The 21,581-nt window shown below is 37.9% G+C and overlaps 1 protein-coding gene across 1 annotated transcript in view; it reads right to left on the bottom strand.

Annotated features, from left to right (window-relative positions):
- Positions 1-9,921, bottom strand: part of stan (Protocadherin-like wing polarity protein stan) — a 37,588-nt gene extending 27,667 nt beyond the window's left edge. Inside the window, exon 1 of the mRNA XM_064696017.1 lies at positions 9,883-9,921. The gene's annotated coding sequence lies outside the window, so the exon portion shown is untranslated. The remainder of the gene's footprint in view (positions 1-9,882) is intronic.
- Positions 9,922-21,581: the final 11,660 nt, after the last annotated feature.

The raw sequence follows: 21,581 nt of genomic DNA, 5'->3' as shown, positions 1-21,581 counted from the left end.
CAACAGCAGCCCATGAATATGAAAATTTTCCAGTTTCTGCAATTTCAGCTTGAACTCGCCAGAGTTGTCAGCCAGTTGTCGATAGACACAGCAATCCCCACGGCATACCCACCCACAGCCATCTCTCCCCTCCCTTCCTTCCCACTCTCCTACCCGACAAAGTCTTTGTTTCTGTTTAGACTCAACAAACTGCTAGAAAATTGAATGCAAAATATGACGATGTTCGATTGAGAGATTTTCTATAAAGCAGCTGCGCACATAATCCTTCCTTCTCCCCACAGCCGGTTAACACCCTGCCCCTAGCCCCAGCCACACGCTATAGCTATTGAAGTTTTGGAGCAAATATAAATATTTGGCTAACCGAAATACGTCGGAGCAGCACATCAAGCAGAAATTAAACGTTCATGCAAATTGCGTAGACGCTTTCCTGGCTCTGGAACTACGTTTCCGTTTCCGTTCCCATTGCGCTCCTTACATAACCATAACTAACTGAATATAAGCGAAAACTGTAAATCTGCAATAAGCTGCTTTTCCCCAAAAACAACAACAACATCAACAGCATAAAAGGAGCAGGACATTCATGTAGATATTTGAACAAGAATAACATGCGATGCATTTGCAATTTTGTGCTTGTAAATGAAAAGCTGAAAGCATATTTAACGCAGCTGCCTCGGCAAGTGGAAAATTCATTTTCCAATAAGACAATAACAACAAAGCGGTATAATGCATTCCATAAAATAACATTCGAGACAATTGCCAAGCTAAAGCTGAAATTGTTGCCTTTGTATTGGTTGGCATTATGGAAAACTATAAAGGCGAGAATGGTAAGCGGAGATATACCCTCTAACTAGTAGGTGGAAGGTATGCTAGACTCATTTCGAATATACCTTGAGCCAAGCGAATATGCTAATGTCGCTTTTCTATCGAGTTCCTACCTTCCATAATACTTCGCCAGATAAAAGTCTGTGTCGCCTGGAATATACACTTAAAATTTGTGATTTTGTTTTCCTCTCTGGTTATTCTTCTCTATATAATTATTATATGATTCTCGTCTCTAACCTTGGTAAACTCCCTTTTCAGCTATATTTTCATGGGTAGAGGCATAAAAATATTATGCACAAGTTCTTTAGAAATGAGCTTATGCATATCCGGACTTCATTAGGGGTAGCCACAAGCATGTTATTAATGCCAAATACATTACCCACAATATATTTAAGAAAGCATAAGAGGGCGCAATTTTGCATTTAATTAATGCACTGAGCATTTGTCCTCAGCATGTTCAAGTTGAACTCTTTGTGCGCTTTTCCACATGCCACGCAGAGCACAATCCACTTCAGACATAATCACCGAAGAGCCAGGGAGAAGGCGGATATGTATATATATATATGTATATAACAAGAGACGAGCTGTTCCTGCCCAACGTATGGCTGTCAAAGCGCTCTGAGCAAATGTGGCGCATTTGTATTAATGGCAGAGCCATTGAGCAGGAGCAGCCAACTCCCAGACCCAAGAGCCAAGAGGCACAGGTAGCAGCTCCAGCTCCAGCTGCAGCTTCGGCTACAGCTCAGGTATTTGGCTGCCTTTTGGCATTTGAAGTGCATGGCAATGTGCATGCGAATGCTTTTGAATCAACTCATTCAGAGAGCCGACAAGAGTCGCAGAGCTCAACTCTCGTCCATCCACATTCCCGCCTTCCCCTGTTCGTATGACTCTCATATGTGCAACAGCAGCAACTGAATAAGTGAATCTGTTCATTGAGTGCATCGGGCTTTTGCATTTATTTAGCAATTACACAACTCGTGTATGAACTGCAGTTATACGTAGCTCGTGGGTTGATCAATAAATGAGAAAAAACCATTCAAACCATAACTGTTGAGAGAGGTAGGAAATTTAGTAAACCAAATATTGGTAATGGTTTTATTTGCAAACGTTTACGAATGCGACACAAAGAGGAATTGAAAAGACAAGTGTAAAGGTAATAACAATAATAAATAAACCGAAAAGGTTTATCATAGAAACGTTTACGAATGCGACACAAAGAGGAACTGAAAAGACTAGTGCAGAGAAAAAAATAATAAAAATTTAAGAGACTGATGTGGAGGTAATAATAATAATAAATAGACGGGATACTGACAAAAGGTTTATTTTGAAAACGTTTACGAAAGCGACTCAAAGAGAAATTGATAAGTGTTCTCTTTAGAGTGAGATTCGGTTTTTGTGACATTTAGTTAGTCGTGTTAAGCTATGATATAAAATGATTAAGAACAGCCCCTTAATGGACATTAACATATTACTTATGCTAGGTTAATGATATAGACCTGAGTGTACTAACTTATAGTCACGTCTTCAATGATAAATTCAACAAATCAAGTGCTTCTTTTACTACTCATTATTTTCAAGCTCAGTCCCGGCTAAGCTGAGAACTTAACAATCTGCCCTCGCTAGCTTCAATGCAACTGCAACATTTTAAAAATCCTTTGTAGAGGTTAAAGCAGTTAAAAGTTGGATACCAGCCAATTTATGGCCTCAGGAGCTGCTGTTCAAGCGGTTTGAACCAACTTGAGAGCCAAATTGCAGCACAATTCCAGCTATAATAATAATTTAAATAATAATATTATTATACCTAATATAATCTACTTAAAGTGAGCCAAATTTATGATGATATTTATTAGTGGCCAGCACTTTGCTGGCCAATTAGACGCGTCACAGCTGGACAATTTTTGGGCAAACAGCAAAGACCGAAAAAAACTGGAAACTAAAAATGCAGCAGACCATGCAAAAGTGGGTCACAAAAATACCAAAAAAAAAGAAAAAATTCTTAAATTATGTCAAGCTGGCGCAAAAATATAACTGATTTTGAATTTAAAGAGTACTTGATTTAAGTATTTTTTAACCCAAATATTTGCATACATTAGATGTACCTGCAGAGGGCTACGAATTAATTTGTGTTCTATTTTATGTATCTAACTTCTTGCTAAAAGGACAACAAGGATTATTTTTGTATCCATCAACAATAGGTTTTAAATAAAAGTAGTTTGATCATAGAATAAATAAAACTAGGCTTGAGATAAAGAAAAACTTCCTTAGATATAATTATTTGAATAAAATGCGATCATATACAGTTTGTATGTATATCTTTAATATATATAAATTTTAATTTTTTGTAAATATTTCCCTAACAAAATCAATTAATCAAAATATCATGGTATATTTTTAGGATCAATGTCGTATTGCTACCTCAAAGATCTTAAGGAAAAGTTGAATCATAAATTGAATTATTTTATGAAAACTCTTTCGACTTTCCGGACACACGCTTTATCTGTCAATAGATTTTGTTTAAGAACAGGTAGCAATATCTTATAGCTACACAATGAACAGGGTATTCAAAGGACGTTCAGCCATAGATTTGTGCTTTGTGGCATTGGCAAGTTGTCAATTAGCAGCACAGCAGCAAATGAATATAATTAAGAGGGGAACAGGCAGCAGTGCGGGGCATCGGAGGGGGTGAAGGGCGTTTTAAGAGCGTGTCCATGACCGGGCACTTAAAATGCATGACACACAAATGATGCAAAGGTGTGCTGAAAGTGCACAAAACTTTTACCAGCAAGAAGTTGGCTGCTGCCAACTTTGGCAACAGATTCGCTTTGATGCCGTTTCAAATGAATGGAGAACAGATACAACAGCAACAACAACAACAACAACTGCTACTAATACAACAAAAACAAGCCAAAAATAGCGAAAATGTCCATTTCAAATGTCACAGGTCATTCCCCTACCCTCCCTTCCTGTCCACAAGCTCTTTCTACACAACTGCATTCGCATTTTCTTGGCTTGCACAGTTTTCTCATTTTCTCCGTTTCCCAGTTACCTGAGCGTCTTTTAGAGTACAATTTGCATGCCGTGGCAGTGACTTTTGTTTTATTTTAGCTGCTTTTCATCACGTTTAACGCCCTCGGCCCCTGCCCCCTGCCCCCCGCGGCGTTCCTCAACTGCCCCTCATCAGTTTTGCATTATGAGCTGCAAAAAACAGAGAGAGAGAGAGCCAGAGAGAATGTATAATACTTTGTATACCCTTAGAGGGTATTATAATTTTGTCACGAATTGTGTAACGAATAGAATGAGAGATCCCTGATGTCTATATAGTATATATATTCTCGGAAAGTATCAACAGCTAGTCGATAAAGCTATGTTTGTTTGCCCGCCATTCCCTCTATATCTATTTCTATGCATACTTCTTCCTCAGCTTTAAAGCTAACTTTATGCAACTTTTAATAGGTGTTTCTAGGAAGTATATAGGTAGATTTGGGATAACATAAAAAGCTATCGCTTGCAATTAAGTTCTCGTAAAAAGGACCCCTTTGTTTTCTAAAATACCTCAACCAAAGTTGGCAATTACGAGCTTAAACTTACTTCTCACATATGAGCACGATCTTAATGACAACGGACGACTTTAACATACAGCTTTCATAGGAATGATCGATCGTAGAACGAGTTTATATTATGAAAATATCTTGACCAAATTCAGCATTTACGATCTTTACTGCTCTCCTCACAGATCTGCCCAGTTTAAAGCCACTTTCCTTTGAGGGTATTTAATTTTCGGCGTGCCAAAGAGAGACATTCTTGCCTATTTTGTTCGCTTTATAGACTATTTTTTGCCTGACCATCTAAAGCTTTGCAGTTAACTGCTACCCGCTACCCCCCTCCACTCCCTCTCCGCACACCCACTTTTGCCATTGGCCAACTGTGTCAACCAGTTTGACCAGTTGGCTTGGTTAACTCTGCGCGCTCCTTTGTGGCAAACGTTGATTGCTCCTCGACTTCAGCTTCGACTTGAACGTCAATTGATTGGAATAGTTGCTTCGCTTCTCTCTCTCCCTCTCTCTCTCTCTCTATCTCTCTCTTTGTCTCCCGCTCTATCTGTCTCGCTCTCTCACTTTGATAGTCAACTTTTATTTGGACTTTACCGTTTCGCGTTTCAGTTACAAATTTTGCAAATCATGCCACGAACCCAGCCCAGCCCTGTCCAGCGTTTTTCCGTTTTTCTGGCCAACTGCAGCCTCAGCTCTCGATGCTATTTATAACATTTTCTCGACTTTTTGGTTTTCGATTTGTATAGCTGCGGTTGCTGCCGCTGCAACTGCAACAGAGGCAGCAAGAAGAATGCGCCCCTTGTGAACTGCGCCCAATTTATAATGTGCGCTTTGAAGGCCTTTTGCCGATTGGACCGAAAGCAACAACAGACGGCGCCCAGGGAACTGGAGACCGGTGAATGTGAACGTGGAATCGCCAAAGCAATTGCACACACTCGTTTACCATTCATACCCGGTCATACGTATATGCTATATAGGGTATATTTGCAAAAGGCAGGTGAAACTCTCAACTCGTATTTACATTAATCTTAAAACCAAGCATTTGTTTAAAGAATAAATTAAATTTAGTCTGTTTATAAATATGCAAAAAGTTGGTTATTTACTTTAGGCATTCAAAGGTGAATGTAGAGAAAGGTATTTCAAAATTCTGCTGCACTTTGTTCTTGGGCATAAAAGATAGTTCAGACATGCGATAAAATGCCATACGATTTAACGAAATAGCCCCAATAGAGTATTACGAAAAGTATATTGTGTTTAAGAGTATATATCAGGTATTTCTGCAAGATTGCTGTCTATTTAAAATGATTTATGTTAATATATAATATTTATATCATATTTAAAAACTACTTTAAAATTTAATTATAATTTATTTATATTTTATATCCTTTTCTTTCTTTCTTTTATAATCTCGACTCACTTTGGTGCAGATATTTCGCAGTCGAACCTTAGTTTTGTGTTTGTTTTATCGACCAATGTTTACTGGACACAAACAAAACCAGCTGAAAACCAACACCAAAAATGTTTTGTGTCCAGTTGCTGCTGACTGCCACGGCGACTTTTATGCGTTATGTGCAACTCTTGTTGTTGTTGTTGTTGCTGTGTGTTTTGCATGGCGTGAATGTTGCACGATTGGAAAGATACGAGTTTTGGCTAGCAAATGCAATCTAAATGCAATACGCTCGTGACGTTCACACCCAGAAAGCAGCTTTTAAGTAATTGCATGAAACCGTTGGCTTATATAATAACAGGCGCTATTAAGTCGAGCAGCTGACCAACAAAATTGTTGCTAAAAACAACTCGAATTAAAAACAACAACAACACTCACTTTTAGATGCAATTGAAATAAATCAAGCGCAACTCAAGAGAAGTGTTTGGCAGTTGGTAATTAATTTGTTGTAAATTTTGTCAAACTTTTTTTTTTGCAATTTATTTAAGTCAAAGCCAAAAGTTGGCAGTCGAAAACAGCAAACAAAACCAAATTGTTGCTTTGATTTTATGTATTCATTGCAATTTTCAGTTGGCCTGCCAGTTGGACAAATGATGCCGCACAAAAATGTTGTTGTCAAACACTTTTAATGCAAAAACTTTTACGGCAACTGTGCAAATAGTATGCACATATAGTATACGATATATAGTAAATGGGCATATTCCACAAAGTGCTGTGCAGCTGTGAGCCTCAATCATGCCCAGTTGCACGTACACAGCTGCATCATCAACGTGCCTCAACATGGGCGCAAATTGAGTGGCAAACAGTGTGCCACAAACAAACAGGGCAAAAAAAAACAAGAAGCTACCACAGCAAGTGAGGCATGTAAACTTTATTTAAATGTTTCAACATACCACACAGACGTCTGCACAGTTATGACTGGAAAATGCTAGGAAAATTGCAAGGGCTCTCTAGATGGCCCTCTAAGATAGGCAATGCACCAGCCGAGCAAATACCATTCTACTGAATAACTGGAATCCACCAACAATTCCTATACCCTATAAGAGTTGGCTGCCAAAGAGACTATCATATACTATATACACATATGTATAAGCCCATTTTAAATGATAAAGATAAAAACAAAGGTTTAATTTCAAGATATACAAATGTTTTTTATTTGGGCATGCCCAAAGATATATCCCGAAATTGCAGCACAAACTCCTTACACCTCTTTACAGGGTATCTCTTGCATGTGGTTTTTGCATGTGCTAATAAGTCTACAAACTGTACTCGAGTCTCAGCAGTAAATTTGATATAAAATGTGAAAATACCGACTGAGCTGAGTTTTCACTTTTTGCAAATTGTATTTCAAATGCTTTGCAATTTCGCCAACCACAAAAACCCAAACTCAAGCGTTCAGAGTGAGGGACGTTTTTTGCGGCCGCAAAACAAATTAAAACATTTACTCACAAAATGTTGTTGTTGTCGTTGTCGTTTTTGTTGTGGCTATCCAAATGCAGTTAATGCCAGTTGCAACAACAACAACCACTAAACTGGCAGCCACAGAAAAGCAGCCCCCTCATTAGAAGCCCCCTTCGCCAACAAGCAACCCATTTCAATAAGAAAGTTATTCTCGCATATTTGTTGTTGTTGTCAACTGGCAGCTGTAATTAATCACATTTAATTTATCAATTGATGCCCCTCCAAATGCGCCGAGCTTAGCAAAACAATCAACAACAAAAAATACCAAAAATTATTAAAAGAGCTTACACAACATTAAAGCTGATTATAAATTAAAGATTGATGTGCTAATTAATAAAACAGAAGGAGTAAAAACCAAATTCAATTGCTGCAACAGTAATTAGAAATGATTAAATAATTTGTAGGTACAAATTGAATACATTTACAGCAAAAGCTGTTAAAGCAGTTTAGAATAAGCTCTTAATATATTTATTCAATGCAATTTAAATAATTTTAAATGAAATGGGCTTCTATTGTAAGCTTTTATGTATGCACTGATTGCAATTAACCGCACTTGAACTTTAGATGTGGACCAACAGTCACTTATTTGCCATGCAAATCATTTTTATGGCCAAAAATCTCTTATTAATATAGGGATCTATTTTTTGAAGAAATTTAACTCATGCTATCTTTTTTTAGTTAAAAATATTAGGATACATGGATTTTTTACTTTGTTAAATGTGGTTACATGCTACATGCCCGTTCTCTCTCATCTTTTCGCATTTAAAGGTCGAGGCCAATTTTCGTCCATATTTTCATCCTCCTGTTATGTCTAAAATTTTATTTTTAATCTCTTCAACATCCCTACCTGACAGAGTTGCCAGCCCTACATTAATATTCATTCATCAATGCTCATTATGTACTAAAAATGCTAATAAAACTATAAAGAATATTTGATTTAGGATTTATTTTATTCAAAGCTAGCATTTGACTCCAACTGTACTTATTCGTTTCAAGTCGATCTTCATTCTCCCTATGCTGATTATACTCCCCCTATAATAAGCTGTATTGTTTTTAAGGGTATGTTTAATATGTCATAGTAATTTGATTTGCATCTCCTAAAAGCGGAAAGAGAAAGTAGATGTACTGTTACTGGAACTTGGCTCTTAGGCTTAGACGGCGAATTATACAGGACCTGGTAGGTCAAAAATTCTCTAATTTAAAATTCATATTCACTTTCTTTAAAATATATATAATAGAGCTAAATTTGTTTCATATTATTGTCTTCATTTGCCTTTAAGTCTAAAATGCTGCATATCTGTAACCCTTTCTTTATGCTTTAGAAATCAATATATACACATAAAAAATAAATAAAAAAACAAATTTAAGTTAAATGTTAGCTTAAAACTGATCCAAGCAGCCTTTTTAAATAGACTCACCAAAATAATTCTCATTTCCAGCTCAAGTTAGGAGGCACTTTTGACCCCATTTTAATTCATTCAGTTGTCTTTTCTAAATTATGCTCATTGTTATATTAAATTGAAAGCTAACTTCAAACTTAAAGCTCATTCAATATAATTGAGCTCACTTAGAACATTATAATTATGCAATTACCTACCTCCTCGGACATACATATTATTCCCCTTCAACAAACTGCAAAGCACATATTCAGCTAGTTTAAGCCTATTTTTCGCTTGTGCCACTTGTTGCATTGCAATTTAAGCTCCTGTTTAATGATCAGCCATACAACAAGTCAATGCCAATGCGAGGCATTTGAACATTGGGCACAAACAAGTAACCTGGCCATGATGAGATTCTGGCTAGCACAGCTACTTCTGGCCAGTTGGCAGCCGTTTTAACTGTTGTGAATTTGTCTGTGGTCAGTGACCCAGGCAAATGGCCAGCGCACAAACCAACATAAGAAAAAGAAATTATAAAAAACAAACATGTTTTAAGGCGCCGCCGCATGTAGATAAAAAAAAAAGCATTAAAGAACGCGGCCTGCTACAATTTAATGCTCCCCACCCCTCAGGTCAAGGCGAATGGTGAGGGAGAAGGGGGGGAGGGGGGGAGGTACACAAAAAGACATTAACCGTATATGAATATGAATGCTCGTTAATAGCACCAGCTGCGGGACGAACTGACTATCCAAGGGGGGCGGGGCAGCTTTGCGTGTTAAATGCCATAAGAAAGATGAATAACCAGAACAAGAACAAGAAGAACAAGCAACAACAAGAAGAAGAAGAAGAGCTATAGAACGCACATGTAACTAAACAACTCGTGTGTGTAGTACATAAGCACATACATATAATTTTCATTATTGGGCGTAATTAAGTTCCCGAGAGATCGACAGGTTCGTTGTTTGAGTCTTTCGTTTTGGAAAATCTTTCTCGCTCATTATAAAAAACTAAATGGATTCTAATGAAGGTGCGTTCACATCAAAATTAATTCAAATGAACTCTGGCCGATTCTTATTGGCCAAGCTACAGGCCTACACTTGATTTATAGAAGACAATCTGGGAACTTTTGTGGGTCGTGGTCGTCTTTTCTCTGTTGTCATAGATTTGCATGCGTGCGAAACAATGGCTCACATTTGGGTAAATTATTCAATTATGTACTCACATTTCCGCCAGTTGATATTTATCTTAATGCTGCCCAGCCTGCAAAGAGAAGCAAAACGAATAAAGAAATTAACTCAGAGTGAAAATCCATTAAAGCACATTTTAATAGAGCTCATAAAGCTACCAAAAGTCTTAAAAAATAGCCTTTATAGCTGGCAGTGCTTGTTGCGTAAAAGATGCCCCCGGCGGGTCATGCAATCTCACGAAACTCAACTGCATACGAAAATTCGTAAAAACAATTTTGTATAAATTTTCGTATATGAAATGCGCTCAACTCAATCAGTCAAAGGTACTTTTCTGTGCAAAACTTCTGCAGCAGCATATGCAAAGTGTATCTGTGTGTGCGTGTGCGTGTGTAACTTTGTGTATGTGAATCTGGCTGCTTTTCAGTTTACCTAACTAACTGCTATTAAAAGCAAAGTGACAAGAAATATAAGTTTTATAAACAAAAATAAAACTTATTCAATTCGCAGTTGTTGTAGGCTATTAAATAACAAGTTGAGATACCCTGTAAAAAGCTGTATATTGCTCTTAATCTAGTTATACTACACATAGGCTCATGTATATAGTAGAAAACCTTCTAACTGCATGTTTTAGTTGGCAGAAGGCTTTCCTGACCTTTTAAACCAGGCACTAGGCTCCAGGCGCCCCCCCTCGGATGCCCAGCACATCCGCTGCGCATACTCCAGCCATAGATAAAGACATCTTACCACCTGTGGACGCAGGCTGAAATAGAGCCAACACGGTTTAGCTCACCTGCTGGCAAGCAGGGCCACAGAGATCATTTATCTACATAATACGTTTAAATCATCTGAGAAAAATAAGACATAATCCGTTTCTAATTCGTGTTATTAGACGAATTAATCTACGCCTAGATATTTGTTTTCTTTAAAAAACGTTCAATGTAAAACCTTACTGGCAAGTAGGTTCAGCTGACCTCTAAGAAAACCTCTCTGAACCTCTAAGTAAAAGGCTTATGAATCATCTGATAGTAGCTGCTAATTAACGACAGTTTTTTTATGATTTAATAAATCATTTTTAATTAGTAGCTTGTCTCATGTTCCTATGTATGATTAATATATGTATAATAATATATTTATATATATATAAACAATCACATTTTGCACAACCGGACTCACTAAGTCTATTTGGTAAGCTAACCAACTTTGATAACATACCTATTTAATTTCTTTTACTTATATCAATTTTCTTACCGCAGAACTTTATAAAAGTACTCGAGTATATTTATTTTGCGAGCCAGCATATCTTAAGTGTTTATGCATAGGAAAGTTTTTCCGCCAAATGCAAATTCAAAGTTTGTGCCGATTTTACATTCCGATCAAGCCTGCAATTTGCTGCTACACCTTCATATATCAAGCTCTAATTAAGCGGCCGCCGACTGACAAACTAGAAACATGGGAAGAGCTAAGAACGTTAAGACTTTAAGTGAGACGGAGAGAGAGAGGGGCAGAAACGGGGATGGAGGCGGGGGCAAAACTTGGCTGAATTGGTTAAACTTTTACTCGAGTAGACGGAGGAACGCACCGATGCCGCCACAACTCAAGGTATGTGCAACGGAAACTTGCGACTTGCCACTTGCTACTTGCAACTAAAAAGGGAAAAGAACCAAGAACGAAAAGTGGGTAGCAAAATTAAATTAAGCGCAAGTGTGGGAAAATGACTTGAAGCGTAAAGTAATAAGAAAATTTTGTGGGTTGCGCACTAGAAAAGCCTCCCCCCTCCCTCGAGCACACATAGACATTGGGGCAGAGTTCTACGAAGAACCAACGAAGCGTTCAACTTTAAAGACACATTTTTCAGGCCACGGTAGACTGTCAGCTGTAGGCGTGGCATATGTCAAGGTTGTGCACTGAAAATACCATGAGAAAGTGATTGAAACGGAGCCAAAAATAAAAAGGAGAGTAAGAAAATGTTGCACAATTTGCTGCAGAAATGATGCAACGTGGCTAAAAAGCTGGGGGCTGGTGGCCAGCTGCCGGTCGGGCATATTGGAATTTTTATTGGCATAATTCGCACAGGCGCATGTCCTGCTTTGTCCCTGCAGCCGGACAAGTGCCGGAGTAAATCATATTGAAGCCGAGCTTTTCTTTCAACAATTTTGGCAATTTTTGGTGCTTCAATTATCAGCAACAATAACAATGGGAATTTGCGGGCAAAATGAAATTCATGTACAGTGTTGAGCAGGTTCTCCCTCTCTCTGCCTCTCTGTATCTCTCCTTCAGTCTGTGTGTGTTGGGGTAAATTGTAAGTGTAGTAAAGTAATTGTTGGGAAAAGTTATAACTGCAACAAGATTGAAATGAACCTGCTGCAGAATGAATTGATTGGACAGAGTCGCCCGAAAAACCGAACCAAGTACAAAATTGAATTGATTTTCCATCAATGGACATGTAACTACAACTACAACAAATGTAAGAACAACAACAACAACAATAAAAACTACACATGCAGCTATGGACATGTCTGCTCTAGCATTTCGCCAGGCTGTCAGTTTGTACACGCACACCCACACACACACGTACACACACACACACGCTCACGCGCTGGCAGAAGCCATCAAAACGAACAGAGAAAAGCCAGGAAAAACTCTATGGGGCATTTATTACACATGCACAATGAAAGAGCGAGACAGAATTAGCGAGTGCGAGCGGTTGGGAGGCATCCAAAATGTTTATGCCTTGACCATTGAATTTGTGTACCGAAAATTTAATTTTCCATGAAATACAATTTTCCTTTTTTTTTTCATCTTCATCTACATTTTGGCAGCAATCCTTTTTGCTCTAGGGGCAGGTTGTGTGCGTGTGTTTGTATTAATGGATTGCATGCCCCAAAACTTGACCAAAGTTAAGTCTGTCCATAAATGGAAATTCACAATTTACAATTCCGATTTAACGCATTTTATTTACACACAATGTTGAGCCAGTTATTTATGTTTGTTTGCATTGGCCGCCTGCTTCGATGGTCGCCTCGGTTGCACATCATTTTAATCTTTAAATATTTATATTTTATTTTAAATTCGCAAAATAAATTTAATTAAATTTAATTGCCACAAAGGCGCCGTTGCATGTCACAGCCACGGGGCACAGATAGCCAGCAATTTATGTTGAGTTGGCAGTTTCAGCCTTAAAATGAAACACATTTACAATTATACAACTTTGGCATGATGAAAAATAAAATACTCTCTCGGAATATAATCGGATGTTAACAACAATCTGCTGAACAGTAAATAAAAATTTGTTTCTCTGTAACAGTTATTAATTTTAGCTTAAAGAAAAAAATATTCTTAAAAAAATAATTGAACGCATTCAGAATCTGTTCGAATTGAGTTCAATTGTACAGAAGAAAAAAATCATATTGAGCTTGAATGTGGAACTTTCAGTTGTTTTTTTGTTCGATTAATAACAATCTGCTGAACAGCAAAAAAAAAATTGTTTTTCTGTATCAGATATTAATTTTCCCCTTAAAGCAAAAATCTTTCTATAAACATGATTGAAAAACTTTTCCGACTCTGTTAATATAGAGTCCAAATGAACACAAAAATAAAAACATATTACATAATCCTATTAATAAGTAAATATTATTTACCTTAAATTTGCCAAGTTCTGTTTTTACTGATATTAATAACAATATGCTTAAAAACAAATCTTAATCTATTAATTTTAACTTAATGAAAAATCTTCCTTAACGTGATTGAAAATATTTTCCGACTCAGTTAAAATAGAGTCCAAATGTAAAAAAAAAACATAAAAATGTATGAATTCGTAATAAATGTACCCTACATTTACAAATTTAATTTATTTTTCTTAGTAGTTTCCAAAAGGTAGCTCTTTAATTATGCAGCCTTTACTAGAACTCCAAAAAGACTGCCGACTCGCATTTTTTTTATAATTAACGTAGAGTGGCAACAGTCTAGCAAAAATCAACTTTTCAGAAATTCATGGCAGAAAATGTAAAAATATGTTTCATTATTTTAATTAATATAAACAAATATTTTGTGGTTCGCCAAACAAAAAAAAAACACATAAGTTATCTGAATGAAGTCTTGTGGCTTGGCCAGAATTTATTCAATACAGTGTAAATTTAAGCTTGATGTGAGTTTACTCTTCTTGAATCTAAAGAAATATTTTACAATAAAAAAGTTAATTATAGACCTTTACTTCTTATAGATAATGAATATGAATGTGGCATATAATATATATAAATATGTACTACTCTCTTTTTTGACGACCTTTCCAACAACTTTACAACTTATTTATTCTATAATAATTAAACAAAATCTTAAAAAAAAACTAGATATTCTAGATACCCTTTAGGATATTCTATATTTATATTAATAAAATATTAATTTTAAGCAATCTCCGCATCATCAGCAAAAGATGATTATGTATTAAATTTATGCAGCTGAACTTAACGCTAGATCTAGATATATATTTTATGGGCTGTTAAATAAGCTCCTTTCTACACTCCCCACACTTTGTTTAAAATTAAAAAATAGCCCATGTTAGGGCATTAAAATAAACTTTGATTAACTGCCGCCACTTGGTAAGTGGTAAGCCTTGGTGGCAAGTTCTATTTTTGGCCCTGGGGTCCACGTGACCGCCGTCGGATCCGCCAGTTTAAGTAGAACATCACGTTCGGCACATCAAACACTTGCGAAAACTGTTCGCAGGGTCCGAAATGGGAATGACAAACATTTTAACGGCTGGGCAGGCAGACTGCGAGTTGTGAGTATGTGAGGCGCCTGGAAAATGTCTGCTTTTCCATGTCTGAGACGTGACATAAATTTCATTTTCGCCATTAATTGCAACTGAGACTGAAACATAGAATTGCATTTCTCCCTCTCTCACTCTATTTATGTGAAACTTATGACGTCACTCTGCGCGTCTAAAGTATAACTAAAACTTTATCCATCGAATGACATCAGTTGGGGGTGTTGGGTGGATGGCAAAAAAAAAGCTTGCAATATCTGTGAAAGCTGCAACTGAACTCACGCTAACAATTGAAAAAGTATTTCAATTTGTAAGCCAAGATGAAAAACATTGTAAATAAGATTTGCTCGCAAACTTCAATCTATGCGAGACTCGATGCTAAAGTTAAAGTTTCATTCGGCTCAAGTTTCTCTCTCAAGCTGAACCGAGAGCCCCTCTCAAAAGTAATTCAATTTGGGGCATCAACTGGAGTAGCGAAATGCAATCTACAACTCGTCCAGAGATACGACTTCACAAGTCTTTAAATTCTCAATCAATTTAAATACATTATTTATGCAGCTTCACAAATGAACTTTTTAGTATTCAAGTGATTTGCTCTGTCTTATTTTTGTTATATTGATATCGCGCGCTGTGTGCATTCATGCGTCTCGTTGTTTTGACACATGAACAATGACAAAAGCTGGCACATGGGTATTTTTCGCACATATGTATTTACAACTGCCGCATGAGCGATTTCTGTGCAACAATTGGCCAGGGCTAACAGCGTGTTAAAGCCATTGACTTTCGATTGACAGAGAGTGCAAAAAGCTTTAAAGCTTGAATGACGCTGGCTGCAATTGGCACTTGGATAAGGGGTAATATTATTCAGAATAGAAAAAAGCTTTCTTCTTCAAACATTATTTAGCCTCGAGCTTTCGAAACGATCAATTAATAGTTTACAGTCCGAAGCTCACTTACAGCTTTAATGTGCTTGCAAAGCTTTTATATTAGTTATTTATGGATGTAGCGTAGTCTTAATATATGTATGTTAATATATGTTATGGTATAGAAATCAATGAATTGAGTGCACTGAGTCAGCAAAATATTGTTATCTAAAAGCTTTCGTGTGCTTTGAAAGCTTTTTGCCACATTTTGTATTGAAGTCTTAAATGTTAATATATTAAAGCTTAAAACTTAAATAGTAGCTATAAAGTAATCAACATTTGTTTTCTAATCACACAGCTTTCGTGTACTTGCAAAGTTGTTCGCTTGGCTTGCCTAAATGTCGCAAATTGTGCTTTAATCTTTTTGCACTTGCTATGCCAGATTTCTATTCTTTTTTTACATCCCAGATTAATCCAAGGCCCAAGCAAGTGCAGGCAACGCTGTCCACGCTGTCCACGCTCGTGGCCCCCATAAGTAGGCAACAATTTAAGTGCAAAGCCCAATGAACATTACTGCTAAGTGCCCTGCCACAAATAACAACAAAAAAGACACGAGCAATGTTGCAACAAATGCAGCTACTGAAATTATCTAAACAGACTACAAACTAAGCTGCAGAGTTGCGGCTGCTGCTGCTGCTGCGCCTGGTGCTGACCTGGGGCTGTGTGTGGAAAGGCGTGAAAGTGCCTCAGAATGTGGCAGCTAAAACGATACAACTTTAGAGCTGGGCGGGCATGTGGCTGTGGCACTCGCACTTGACCGACTTGCAGTGACCAAAAGCAAAACGAATTCATTCCAATGCGGGCTCAGCTTAGTATCTGTGTGTGTGTGTGTGGGTGTGGGTGTGGGTGTGTGTGTGTTTTGGGGATGCCTGTTTATAGCCTTGGCTGGACCCAATTCGCGCTCATAAAGATTTAAGGGCCAAGACACGTTTCGCACTCGCCCAAACGCGTGTAAATTGCTTTCACTTGCTGCATTCGCAAAATGAAAATGAAACTAAAAACGCTCCACGACTATTAAATAGTTAAGAGCGCCAGTTCCCAAAAATTCAGCCGCAACCCCCAAACCAAGCCAAGCCCCTGCCCCTGCCCCTCCACCCCATCAGTTAAATGTTTGCATTTATAAACGTGACGGCGTTCATAAAATGTTGCGCCGCAAAAGAGCGAAGCGGGAGGGGCAGAAAAAAGAAAGGATAATGGCAACTGCAAAAGCAGCTGCTGTGAGCAGGACTCGTAAAAGCGTAGCCTGGCAAAGAACCAAGCACAAAAAAAAATGTAATAACAAAGTTTGTAGGCGCCTTTAGTTAGGGTTGCATTCATTACAAAACCCGGAGTGGGCCACGAGGGCAATTACTTCTATTTACTATATAAAGTCTATAAACCAAATCGCCAGCATACAAATTGAAATGCTTGAGTCAAAGTTCAAGCGCTTAGAGCTATGTCACAAATTTATATACACACTTGCGCCCTTTTGATTGACAAATCTCCCCGAAGTCAGAGGTCAATCAAGAGGGCGGTTCATAAAGAAGAGAACTCAAGTAAAAAGAGAAAACAAACAAACATAAATTTGGATGGGCGTTATTTTTATGTTTAGTAAAATATAAAGTTTTTATGCATGATATTTGTGCAGAGAAGTCCATGAAACAAACATAACTCGATCTATGATTGTTTTATGGACTTTACTAAACAAATATTATGTTTAAATTGGAAGTAAGAAATAGGCATTTAAAAATGTGGTGTATCCTTACAGGATGCCGGCATATAAATAAATTTAACAGGCTAAACAGAAACAAAAAGATATAATTTAAATAATACTTTTTGCTATTTGATTCGTTTTGATTAGCAGGAAATGCTAAACGAATTTTCCTTGTTTCAAGTTAATTTTTAAGTAATTGAATAGATATTCACACTTAAGTTCATAAAGTCATGAGCAATCAGTTCAAAAGGTGACTCATAAATGCTTAAAAATTTGGGGCACACCCAAAGCTCTAAAAGTATTTCAGCTATAAGGCAAAAACTTGAGTTAATAATAAATAATTGTTAATTAACAAATATAATCCCACTTAAAAGCCTTCTCGTGGGTTATAAAAACAGGAAATTTCTCAATATAAATTTAAGACTCATTTGACAGGTAAGAATAATAGGTATATTAGTAGATCCTTAGAAGCAAGTATTTGAGTGTTTGGACTAGTCTTAATTCGGGCAATTTTAAGATTTTGCTGCTTAAATTTGTGATCAATTATAGTTAGTTAAGAATATATCTATATCTATATAAGAAATACAAAGCTTAGTCAAAATAAATATAGAATAAAACTGTTAGCGGACATATTTGTTAGCAAATGCCAGCAATTAGTTTTAATTAGGCTAATAGCGACACACAATAAACCTGACGACCCTCGTCCTGGCGGCCATATAATGTATGCATGTTTAGCTCATTGGCTTTGCACGGCCCACTGAAGTCCTGGCAGACATTCACATTTATGTTGTGACAGCTGCCAGCTGGGCATTGCCTTCTTTTATTTTGTGTTCGGCTGCTTTGCAGCTGTGCATACCCGAATGATGAAATTCAAATATGCAACGTAATGAAATGTAATAAAAAGCAAATGCCTGAAAAGCTGGCTAACTGGCTAACAACAACAACAAGGCCATTAATAATGCTTAAAATCTAAGACCTGGCAAATTGGTTTAGCCAAATGTCTGAAAAACTGCTGCAAAAGCAGCAGCAAAAATGTCGCAGTTAATTATGACGCCAAAGCTGTGTCTGTGTGTGGGCGTGTGGGAGAGAGTGCGTGTGTGTGCGTGGGAGAGTGTGTGTGTAAGGTAAGGCAACCCACCTGCCAGGAATTAATAATTTAGTGCAACCGCAGGCAATCTAACCCCCCGCCCCCTCAGCCACTGGCAAAAACCTCAAAGCTACGCAGCAAACAAGAATTACAAAAACCCTGGAAATTTTAAATGAAAAGCATTTAGGAAACATGCGCTTATATGTAAATACAGTGAAGCCTCAAACTAGCTACCTAACTAATTACAAATATTTAGTCCTGGGTTTTACTGTTTTGGCTGTTGCCACAGCATTCACATTACATATCAAACAAAGTTTTCAAGTATTTTTAAAAACGTGCCCAAATGCTGAAATTTGATTTGTTTTCGGCGCTTACATGAAATTCGCATTAAAATGACATTTATGTGGCGAGAGTTCGGCACAGTTAATACGAAGGACTCACACAGCGGCACCGGGAGGGGGGGGGGGGGGGGGTCGGCAGCTGCCTGACAATTATTGTCGAATATATTTCAACACCTGATGGGGCCGGGCCTCAAGTTGGTTTAATTAAACGTAATGTGCAGTCCGGCCGTTAAGGGCCCGGACAGTTATCAGGCCTGGGCACAGCCAATTTGCAAATGCCAAAGGACCTTTTTCTGGTCATCTATTTTTTTGTGTATACTCAGTTAAATGGGCAACAAAAAGGGCAGCTTGATTTATCAGAAGATAATTGGGAGAAGTTTGTTAGCAGATAAAAAGGACGATATACAATATTAGAAAATAAACATAAACTATTTGTTTGAGTTGTTGTTAAGCGCCAAAAAAGGTTACTTAAATTATTAAATGTATTTGCCAGGCAGCATTTATGCTAATCCCTCAAGCAAAACACTTTCATTTGCAGGCACACTCTTGCCTAACCTGCAGGCAAAAGGCTTTTCCATTTCCCAGAACTATTAAGCAAGTGAGCCGGAAAATCGTATTTATATTTCCTCAAGCTTAAATATTGGTTCTCTTTGAAGGCCAGCTGCTGCTGGGTATCTTCTAGTCGAGCGCTGTGAACTTTCGCATGCTTAATGCTTTATTTTTTATTTATTTTTTTGGTGTGCGCCTAAAAGCAAATATGCATTTGGAATTTGTTTAGGGCAGCATTATGTTTCAAATTTTATTGGCATATTTACCGTAAATTAAATGGTGCCTGAAGCACCTAAAAAACCCCCCTCCCCCTTCCTCCCCGTCAACCAGCTAAACAGCCCTATAAATCTGTAGGGGTGTCCACTGATGTGCACACGCGGCGTATACGCAATTTGTATGCCATTATTGCGACGCATTGGCCCAAGACGCAGCAGCAGCAGAGAAGTGAGGGAGGAGGCAAGCGGGGAAGGAGAGACAAATTACATTAATTGCTTAGAAGCACACTCAAAACTGGAAAACCAACCCCAGCAGCCGCCTCGCCCCGCCCCTGCAACCTATTTATTTGCTGGACAGTTCTTTTACCCTCGGGGCACTTGGACTGAATTCGATTGTAAATTTCTTTTCTTTGAAGACTCTGCCTTGTTTATTGTTTATTTTTGCAACAGCTGCCGACCGCTTCTACTCATTGTTTGGTAATTGCGTTCAATCTATTCAAAATATAATAATAAGAAGCGAAAAAAAAAATAAAAGAAGCATCAATTTGCAATTTGGAGCAGAAATCAATTAAAATGCAAATTGATGTGCAATTAAAAGGCAAGCCGAATAATTTTTCCATAGTCAGATTTCAGCAAGTTCGCAATTCGCATTAAATGCCGCCTCATCTATATGCTAATGAACGCAGGTCACAAAATATTGTGCATAATTGCTGGAAATTCAAATAAATATCGACGATCACTTTAATTCTCTTTCATATCAATTACGCTTTTTATTTTCTGTTAATACGTCTATAAATCAGCCAAATTTGATTAAAGCGAAGATGACGCCCCTTAGACATTTTTGTCTAGTCTTTCTCACTTCACTTCATACTCCTATCCACCTTGGTCACTTTTTAGCTGCTTTTCTTATCAGTTCTATATTTATTTTGCTCTCCATTATCAGATTATCTGTCTCGTCGGTCTCTTGCTCCATGTCCTCCATGCTCTTTACGATCATCTAATTATTTCCCTATCATTATGTTTTATTTTTCATTTATTTCTTTTGCAATTTACGTCCTCCATGTTCACATTTTCTTAGTCAACTTATTAACCTTACCGTCTCTGGGGTTTCTTTTGTGAACAAGTTATCTCTAACTGCCACATTTATGAACCCTTTGTTTTCTTCACGCTCACATGTTCGTGTTGTTGTTTGTTTTATCTGCTCTGATTTATCTCATTTGTCCTCCTTGGTAATATTATTCCCACTGTGCTAACTGCCTTATTGTCTCCATGACTACTTTCGGCTTATTCCACCCCCCCCCCCCCCCTTGCTTATCTCGTTCCTTTGGGTTACTTCAAGGCGGGCGAAGGGTGGCCAAACTTGGTTTCCCGCAATTCACAGCTAAATACGCATATATACGCATATCCAGATATCTCGTATCTATGACCGCAAGAGTACGTGCTAGGCGCTTGCACGCAAATACAAGTATTTGTCAGATTGCCAGATAAGGGGAATATGGAAATGGCGGGGGTGGAGGCCAGGGAATATATGGGAAAATGTATGCAATCAAACAAAATAGCAATAATCGCATTACCGTTAGTCAAATCCACTTAAATGGAAATCAATCAGGCCCATTATCTAGCTGGTAATAACAACAACAACAATAACAACAAGAAGTCTAACTTGGAAAATGGCCAATCAGTGAAAATTTATAGGGAAATGTGGGCAAAGTGCACGAAAGGTTGAAGCGAAAAGCGTCGAAGGCCTCAAGTGCGAGCTGTTGGCCATATGTTGGAATCAGTTAGCGATATGGCAATCGACTGGCAGCAAGTGGTTGCAAAACCAAAGGTTAATCACCCCTTAAGGCACAAGCACACACGTGTACGCACACACACACACACACCTGTGTACGTTGCGTGTGTGTGGGGAACATCAGACAGCAGCTTGAAGTGAAGCTGACGGCCTGCGAGTAAGGCGCATGTAGGGTTAAGCCTCTGGAGGGTTTGGGCCTCGAAGCTTTTTGCAAAATGGCGCAAAACACACATGTGCGTGTGTATGTGTGTGTCGTTGTGTGTATGTGTGCGTGTGTCTGTGCTGTGCTTTAGCACTTTCAATGCGCCCAAGTTCTCGATTTGACTCCAACTGAACTTTTGCGTGTTTCAATACCATAAATTCTGCATGCCT

This window comes from Drosophila montana, unplaced genomic scaffold (genome assembly GCF_035044405.1).
Source record: "Drosophila montana isolate Dmon_TW-CO22-7 unplaced genomic scaffold, ASM3504440v1 contig_3833_1, whole genome shotgun sequence".
In the NCBI taxonomy this organism is placed as follows: Eukaryota; Metazoa; Arthropoda; class Insecta; order Diptera; family Drosophilidae; genus Drosophila; species Drosophila montana.
Note: the sequence above shows the minus strand (reverse complement) of the source record. Positions and strands in the feature narration are given on the sequence as shown.